The following is a 10,000-nucleotide window of genomic DNA, read 5'->3' as shown; positions in this document are numbered from 1 at the left end:
GAAAGTGGATCTCTGTTTCTGTCTTGTTTCTTCACAATGTTTACAAAACCTCTCCACTCTTGTTCCAGGTTGAGTTTCAACGCCCAAGTTGTGATCAGAAAGTGTTTTCTTTAAGTTAGCTCGCCAACTTCCCTTTTTCCCCGTCTCTTTTTCTTTCCCTCCCTCTATCTCAAATTCAAATAAGCTTTATTGGCACGACAGGTGAAAACTCTTCCACTTTTCTGGGAAGGCTTTCTACAAGATTTTGGAGTGTGTCTGTGGGCACTCTCTGTGAATCTCCTCCAAGTTCTTGAGTAGACCTTGCTTCAAATCAAATCAAACTGTATTTGTATAGCGCATTTCATACACAGAGGCAACACAATGCGCTTTACAAAGAGCAATGGGAGGGTGGGCATAGGTCCCACCCCTACATATTCCAGAGGGAAGCAAAAAAACAGTTTCATCCAGGGGCCAGAAAGAGCTGTAAAAATTATTCTCTGACCTCTCTCAACGAGACGATCGAGCGAGCTCCTGGAAATGTTTGTCCATTGGCTTAGAACATAATACAAAGCAGTAAACATGGGCTAGATACTTCATAAGAGAGACATGACTAACAGGAGAGTGCACAAATAGTTACAGAGAAGTTTACATGGTCGGCCATTATGTGTTAGCTATCCCTGTAGTCTCTATTATGATATTAAAGTGAATCATATAACAAAGCACATTAAGCACTTAGCAGAACAGGCTCATAGAGAATGACGCAAAGCAGAAAGCAGGGGAAACAGAAAGCAGAGAGCCAAGGGTAAAAAGGGGTGGGGTTGGGTTGGCTGGATAGGGACAGCTGACGACACAGAGTGGGAAGGAGCTAGTCACGAGGAGGCAGGGGGCCTTTCCAGGAGCCATTAGGTGACATTGACACTTAATAAGAAATTAAAATACAAGAATACAAATAACAATACAATCAACCCAGATAACCTACTGTTAAAACACTCCCCTTAGTCATCCTGCTGTTGGAACGAACACACCACACTCCAGAACCAACACCCCACACTCCAGAACCAACACACCACACTCCAGAACCAACACCCCACACTCCAGAACCAACACACCACACTCCAGAACCAACACCCCACACTCCAGAATGAACACACCACACTCCAGAACCAACACACCACATTCCAGAACCAACACACCACACTCCAGAACCAACACACCACATTCCAGAACCAACACACCACACTCCAGAATGAACACACCACACTCCAGAACCAACACACCACACTCCAGAACCAACACCCCACACTCCAGAACCAACACACCACACTCCAAAACCAACACACCACACTACAGAACCAACACCCCACACTCCAGAACCAACACACCACACTACAGAACCAACACCCCACACTCCAGAATGAACACACCACACTCCAGAACCAACACACCACATTCCAGAACCAACACACCACACTCCAGAACCAACACACCACATTCCAGAACCAACACACCACACTCCAGAACCAACACACCACACTCCAGAACCAACACACCACATTCCAGAACCAACACACCACACTCCAGAACCAACACCCCACACTCCAAAACCAACACACCACATTCCAGAACCAACACACCACACTCCAGAACCAACACCCCACACTCTAGAACCAACACACCACACTCCAGAACCAACACACCACACTCCAGAACCAACACACCACATTCCAGAACCAACACACCACACTCCAGAACCAACACACCACATTCCAGAACCAACACACCACACTCCAGAACCAACACACCACACTCCAGAACCAACACACCACACTACAGAACCAACACCCCACACTCCAGAACCAACACACCACACTCCAGAATGAACACACCACACTCCAGAACCAACACACCACACTCCAGAACCAACACACCACACTCCAGAACCAACACACCACATTCCAGAACCAACACACCACACTCCAGAACCAACACACCACATTCCAGAACCAACACACCACACTCCAGAACCAACACACCACACTCCAGAACCAACACACCACATTCCAGAACCAACACACCACACTCCAGAATGAACACACCACACTCCAGAACCAACACACCATACTCCAGAACCAACACAACACACTCCAAAACCAACACACCACACTCCAGAACCAACACACCACACTACAGAACCAACACCCCACACTCCAGAACCAACACACCATACTCCCCAACCAACACACCACACTCCAGAACCAACACACCACACTCCAGAGAACAGGACACCACCTCCAGAACAACCATGTCTGATGGTATTAACAGTTTACTCTCTCTCTCTCTCTCTCTCTCTCTCTCTCTCCACTCTGGCCCAATCCCATTTCTCATTTCTACCCCTAGCTCTACCCCTACACCTTGCCCCTCGGAACACAGTGTCAAGGGCTAGTGAGTTGAAATCTTCCCCTTCGAAAGGGGACTGGTCATCAGTAGGTCCTCTCGGCATGTAGCTCAGGAGGAAGAGAGGCCGGCCGCGACGCAGACGTTAGAGCGAGCGGCACGTTTCTAAACGGCTTGCTGAGATAAGGCTGTTGTCGGCGGCATACTATGAGAGCTGACCGCCCGTAATCTTGATGTCTAGCTAGCTCCGAAAACATCAAAGACTTTTTTTTCAAATTGGCTCTTTCTTGATAAATTGACCACATATTTGAAGTTAAAGAAGCAAATGACCGTCTAAAAAAATCTTAAAATGACATTCTGTGACACAACAGCAGTAGTATTTCGGAAATGTGTGGCGTTCTTTTGTTGCTTGCTCATAGCTCTTGGTTTGAAGTGTGGATCTGAAAAATATCAGTTTTGAGGGCTATGTAGCCCTCGCCCTAACCACTCTTTCTCTCCCTCTTCTTCTCTCTCACTTCCTTTCCCTCTCTATACATCTCTCTTTCTCTCTCTCTCTCTCTCTCTCTCTCCCTCGCTCTTTCTCTTTCTCTTTCTCTTTCTCTTTCTCTTTCTCTTTCTCTTTCTCTCTCTCTCTCTCTCTCTCTCTCACACACACACACACACACACACTCACTCTTTCTCTGTACCCATCCTCCCTCCCTCTCTCTCTCTCTCTCTCTCTCTCTCTCTCTCTCTCTCTATGCTGTTTATTTACAACATGCCTACAGGTACTCAATGCATAGGGTGGTGTTCTCTGTATTGAAGGCATCGTCTATAGTGATGTGCACTTCATACATTGAACATTATGTAAAACATCCTATATGACATCACGGGCAAACAGGAAATGGAGAGAGTGAGGCAGGGGGCATGCAGAGAGTAAGGGAGAGAGAAGAGAGAGAAAGAAACAGAGGAAGGAGAGAGAAAAAGAGAGAGAAAGATCATAGATAAGATGACAGAGCAAGGAAAAGAGAAAGGGATGGAGTGAGGGAGAGAGAGAGAAACGGGAACGAGAGAAAAAGAGAAAGATCATAGATGACAGAGCAAGGGAGAGAGAAAGGGATGGAGAGAGAGAGAGAGAGAGAGGGGGACCTGCTGTCATCTACAGTCTCAATGACAACAGCATCAGTCTGTTTTAAGCAGCTGTCTGCTGAGGCCCTCCATTGATCCTCACTGTCATCGCACCGCCTCCATGTCTTGGCTGGCTCACAAATAAAGCTAGATGGAATAAGGTGTGCGTGTGCATGCATGTTTGTGTGTGTGTGTGTGTGTGTGTGTGTGTGTACGGTAGATGTGTTAGAAGTAAGCGGGCTGGTTTTTGCAGAGTCATCCAACCTGAGTCACCTCTCTGTCTTCTCTGTAGCGGTGACAGTGTTGTCCCCGTTCTACCCTCTACCTGGAGGTTCTACCCTCTACCTGGAGGTTCTACCCTATACCTGCAGGTTCTACCCTCTACCTGGAGGTTCTACCCTATACCTGGAGGTTCTACCCTATACCTGCAGGTTCTACCCTCTACCTGCAGGTTCTACTCTTAACCTGGAGGTTCTACTCTTTACCTGGAGGTTCTACCCTCTACCTGGAGGTTCTACCCTCTACCTGCAGGTTCTACTCTTTACCTGGAGGTTCTACTCTTTACCTGGAGGTTCTACCCTCTACCTGGAGGTTCTACCCTCTACCTGCAGGTTCTACCCTCTACCTGCAGGTTCTACCCTCTACCTGGAGGTTCTACCCTCTACCTGGAGGTTCTACCCTATACCTGGAGGTTCTACCCTCTACCTGCAGGTTCTACCCTCTACCTGGAGGTTCTACCCTCTACCTGGAGGTTATACCCTCTAACTGGAGGTTCTACCCTCTACCTGAAGGTTCTAGCCTCTACCTGGAGGTTCTACCCTCTACCTAGAGGTTCTACCCTCTACCTGCAGGTTCTACCCTCTACCTGCAGGTTCTACCCTCTACCTGCAGGTTCTACCCTCTACCTAGAGGTTCTACCCTCTACCTGCAGGTTCTACTCTTTACCTGGAGGTTCTACCCTCTACCTGCAGGTTCTACTCTTTACCTGGAGGTTCTACCCTCTACCTGGAGGTTCTACCCTCTACCTGCAGGTTCTACCCTCTACCTGGAGGTTCTACCCTCTACCTGGAGGTTATACCCTCTACCTGGAGGTTATACCCTCTAACTGGAGGTTCTACCCTCTACCTGAAGGTTCTAGCCTCTACCTGGAGGTTCTACCCTCTACCTGCAGGTTCTACCCTCCGACTAGAGGTTCTACCCTCTACCTGCAGGTTCTACCCTCTACCTGCAGGTTCTACCCTCTACCTAGAGGTTCTACCCTCTACCTGCAGGTTCTACCCTCTATCTGCAGGTTCTACTCTTTACCTGGAGGTTCTACCCTCTACCTGGATGTTCTACCCTCTACCTGGAGGTTATACCCTCTAACTGGAGGTTCTACCCTCTACCTGAAGGTTCTAGCCTCTACCTGGAGGTTCTACCCTCTACCTGGAGGTTCTACCCTCTACCTGAAGGTTCTAGCCTCTACCTGGAGATTCTACCCTCTACCTGGAGGTTCTACCCTCTAACTGGAGGTACTACCCTCTACCTGAAGGTTCTAGCCTCTACCTGGAGGTTCTACCCTCTACCCAGAGGTTCTACCCTCTACCTGAAGGTTCTAGCCTCTACCTGGAGATTCTACCCTCTACCTGGAGGTTCTACCCTCTACCTGGAGGCGTCACACTAGAGAACGCTGATAGGCCCGCTGAGGAACAGGGATGTACTGAATCAAGTTCTACCTGGAACATTTCTGTTCTCCGCGTGGGAGAACTCCTCAGAAATATCATAGGAACCACGTTTGTTTCCAGGTATAGAAACAAGCAAAAACATTTTTTGTGGGTTGTAGTCCTTCAGTCTGTGTGTGTGTGTGTGTGTGTGTGTGTGTGTGTCACCCAGGCCCTGACAGTTCTGTGAGGTCAGAGAAACAGGACTTTATTTTCCCTCATCGTTGTTAATGTTTGTTTGTTTGCTATTGGTTTGTTTAGAGAAGGCAGTGCGGGGATCAAAATGCTGATTGGGCAAGCGAGTGTGTGTGTGTGTGTGTGTGTGTGTGTGTGTGTGAGTTGGGGAGGCGGCGAGATCGCCCAGGACTCAGGGATCAGGGGTCACTCCAATCAGCAGCCAATAAACATGCAGATGAGGAGACGGGTACAGGTGCAGCCACAGGATGTGTGTGTGTGTGCGTGTGTGTGTGTGTGTGTGTGCGTGTGTGTGTGTGTGCGTGTGTGTGTGTGTGTGTGTGTGCGTGCATGCCAGGAGTAGGGCATTACGGTGCAGCCAACACAACAGAAGATCTCCCGGAGCTAGATCCGCCCGTCGACGCAGGGCAGGGCGGCCCCGTGTCACACACCGAGTGCCCCGTTAGCCGGCGGCGCTGCTCCCGTCCCGGGCGGGTGATTGGTGGAGAGATCGGGACCGACGGCGTCTCCGCCGGAGTGCCCGAGCGTCCAGAGAGAGTCTGCTGTCGGGCGCCGTGGTCTCTTACCAGGGGAAGAGGCGGGGGTGGGGTTTCTTCACGTGCGCCGGTGTGTGTGTCGGCGTGTGTGTGTTTGCGCCGCGCTGCGTCTTGAAGGTCAGCGAGCCCTGTGACAGAGTGCCGTGGTCGCGGTCACGCCTGGCGGAGCGGCCGGCGCCGGCGTGCGGCGTGTGACGGGTGTTTGATGGCTGTCTGAGGCGCGTTCCCCCGGGTCCCTGAGGGAGCGCACGCACGCGGGGGCGACCACTTCCCCTGAACACCGAACACAGACAGAGAGAGAGAGAGAGAGAGAGAGACGGAGAGAGAGAGAGAGGGAGAGAGAGAGACGGAGAGAGAGGGAGAGAGGGACAGGAACAGAGAGAGAGGAGAGATAAACAGAGCGAGAGACAGAGAGAGGAGAGAGAGAGAGAGGGGGGAACAGAGAGAGGAGAGAGAAACAGAGAGAGGAAAGAAAGGAGAGAAGAGAGAGAGATGGGGGAACAGAGAGAGGAGAGAGAGAAAGAGAAACAGAGGACAGAGAGAGAAACAGAGGAAAGAGAGAGAGAGAGAAACAGAAGAGAGAGAGAGACAGAGGACAGAGAGAGAAACAGGAAAGAGAGAGAGAGAGAGAGGGAGAGAAACAAGAGAGAGAGAGAGAGAGAGCTCTTCCACCTTCCTTCTCATCCCATGTGTTTCTCCTCCCTGCCACTCCTGGTCCCGGAGGGGTCTCCTCCTTCTGTCTGCAACAGGGGGGCCGTCCTCTGAAAGCCCCGACACACGCAGAGACAATAGTGTGTGTGTGTGTGTGTGTGTGTGTGTGTGTGTGTGTGTGTGTGTGTGCGTGTGTGTGTGCGTTTGCGCCCCTGACATTGAAAGTCTGTTTGTTTTGTATCCTTTGATTGTGTGGAGTGTTTGAGGCTGATGTGTGTGTGTGTGAGGAGGTGTCATGGTGCCCGTGGGGAAGTGTTGTGTTATGCGCTGGGAGGTGTACGTGTGGCCTATATAACACAATATATTCATATATACAGTACAGTATACAGGTTAACCTGTCAGTATTCTATTCAGGGCTGTACATCGCTATACCCTCCTGCTAGGGACCATTCATTGAGCTATTGACTGTCACCCGGGCGACATTACTGTATCAACTGACACTTTTATTCCGTTACTCACAGAAGTGAGGACATTTTTCGAAAGATGAAAGACGTTTCTCCGAGGTGTCTACAGTTAAAGCTCCCAACCTTTTATATAAAGGGCTTTGGCACTTAATAGCATATCCACCGATATCCACCAACCTGGCTTCGCGACTCTGGTCATGTGACCTGTCTCCAAGGTACAGAAACAACATGTGAGATCATGTACTGTGATAAGTCATCCCTGAATACAGGCAGCAGCGGACACTCTCCACGCCTGTTGTCAGGACATACAAGAAGTTGACTAACAAAGCTAAGGAGAAATCGTGGCTAGAACGGGGCGGCTATGACCAAGGCTACGTTGTCTGGATGAGTACACAGACAGTGTCATCACACCCCAGATAGCAAGCGGATCTTGGCCATATATGGGGCCAGAACTAAGCCACAAGGGCCAGATCTGGCCTGTATATGGCCCAGATCCGCTTGCTATCTGGGACATCAGCTATGTCGAGAGCGAACGCGTTCCGACCCGGCGCCAAGATCAAACACAACAACGACAAGCCCCGGTTCACAGCCAGACACAGGAAGTGAAGGCTGGAGAAACAGGAAGTACGTAGGAGTGGGGATAAGGAGTGGTTCAAAAAGGCGAAAAAAAAATACAGGTTCAGCAAGGCGGTGAAGGAGGCTAAACAACGCGGCTCTTAGAAACCCCAACACCGATTCTCACATGGTAATGGTAAATGGACTGCACTTATATAGCGCTTTTCCACCTTAGCGGCACTCAAAGGGCTTTACAATGGCCTCTCATTCACCCATTCACACACACATTCACACACCAATGGCGGTAGCTGCCATGCAAGGTGCTAACCTGCTCATTGGGAGCAATTTGGGGTTAGGTGTCTTGCTCAAGGACACTTCGACATGTGGACAGTTGGAGCTGGGATTCGAACCACTGACCCTTCGATCATTGAACGACCCACTCTACCAACTGAGCTACAGCCGCCCCATGGTAATGCGTCCTCTGTCTGGAAAGGCGTCAGATTTCGAACTACAAACCGAGGTCCCTCCAGGCCACTGACGACTCACGCCTAGCCGACGACCTGAACGAGTTCTACTGCAGGTTTGAACACAACCCCAACACAGCCTCTCACCATCCTAGAGAACCCTGAACCTTGTTCAACCCAGATAGCAAGCGGATCTGGGCCATATATGGGCCGGAACTAAGCCACAAGGGCCAGGGGCCTCATTTATCATTGAGGTACGCCTTCTTTTACACGGTCTTTTTCGCGAGTTCAGGCGTACGCCATTTGCCCCCCCCCACATTGCGATTTATCAAGCCGTAAGGGCGAAAATTTAGTCGCCTTTCTCCGCGCTTTTGTAGGACACCTCTCCAGTTGGCGTACCGATTTACACGGTGTTCTACGCCCTTCTTGAACACAGGGGGAACTGGCGACGCAGGTGGTGCGTCGGTGAATTACTATGTTTGACGGAGAGAATAAGAGCGACAGTTCATGAACGCACAATCATGTAGGCTAATAGCCCAATTCAGCACCAATATATATCGCAATGCTAGATTAGACGTGTCCTCTAACCGGCTCATTCATGGTCCGATATGGATTTGTTCCCCAAACGGAACCTATGCGCTGTCCCAAACCTTTCCGCGCTATATGTCACACACCTAATGCAGGCACTCCATCAAACGGCAATAATTGACCAATTAGATTGTCATTAATATGTGATCATGTGGACCTGTTTGCTCTTTGGTAAGCATATAAATGACAGTCCTCCTGTGCGTAATGCGAGCCTAAATGAATCCGGCGCTACTCGGCCTACTGGCCCGAGATAGAACTCCAAAGAGGTGACGGCGATGGCGACTGCACCCACATAAGGGCACCATCAGTGAATGAATACGTCTATGTGAATCGCTAAAATGTGCACACTAGAAATACCCAAATCATATGTGACATGCTCATCACAAGTGTAGTGGCACGGTGGCCTGGCTCCACGCATGACTCATTCATCCTGGCGCACAGCAGGGTAGGGCTAGACTGGAGGCAGGCGCTGCGCGTGACGGCTGGCTTATTGGTGTGTGCATAGCCAAGATACATATTCTTTGTCTTTTTTACTTTAATCTTTATTAGCATTTTCCATCCATACAACGACAATACAATAAAACATAAAAACTTACAATAACAGCTTATGGGTACTTCCATCCATGCAGCTTTTTTTTCTTACTCAAATATGACAATTTTAATATTAGTGGTATCATCACACTTCCTTCTATAATCCATCCATTTTTCCCATCTCCCTTCAAACTTTCCTTCATGCATCCTCAATGCATGCGTGAACCTCTCCCTAACATACATCTCCTCCACAACACCCAGCCACTGCACCTTGGTTGGGGGTTCCACCTTATACCAAGCCCTCGTTATTGTCTTTTTACTAGCAACCAATAGTACTTTCACTAGGTATCTGTCCCCTCCTTGTACATCATCCCGTGTTATGTTTGCCAAGATATATATTCAAAGCTGATAAGAAGGTGGAAGTCGGCGCGCTGGAGGTGGAGGCTGCAACTCGCGGGGGCACGACCGTCAGGTCCAGGACCACTGCAGACTCCCCCTCCTCTGAGTCCCACCCCACGTCAGAGTCTGGAGAAACAATTTCAATCATTTTCTTTGAGTTTGTCTGTGAACTTGATTATGCATTAAACATTTCATTGTGCAGCCATATTCATTTGATATGTTTTTCTGTTGGCAGTCAAATAAATGCTGTGATTTACCGGGTGATTTAGATGAGTCTTAATTTCCCAGAGGGGAAAATGTTTAATGTGTTCTAACATTATGAAGTGGTCATCTGCGTTATTGTTCCCTGTTTTTGGTCCTAATTTAATCATAGCCTACCACAGAATGTTTGCTTCACTCGCAGCCACATGTTACAGTATGTCCGTGTATGCCCAATC

At 49.4% G+C, this 10,000-nt stretch overlaps 1 protein-coding gene across 1 annotated transcript in view; it reads left to right on the top strand.

Annotated features, from left to right (window-relative positions):
• Window positions 1-10,000, top strand: part of LOC311310201 (transmembrane protein 132C) — a gene marked incomplete at both ends in the record, with an annotated part of 133,399 nt that overhangs the window by 96,679 nt on the left and 26,720 nt on the right. The window lies entirely within an intron of this gene.

The sequence above is a fragment of the Borostomias antarcticus genome (assembly GCF_949987555.1).
Source record: "Borostomias antarcticus genome assembly, chromosome: 6".
NCBI lineage: Eukaryota > Metazoa > Chordata > Actinopteri > Stomiiformes > Stomiidae > Borostomias > Borostomias antarcticus.
This window is presented reverse-complemented; position numbering and strand designations above follow the sequence as displayed.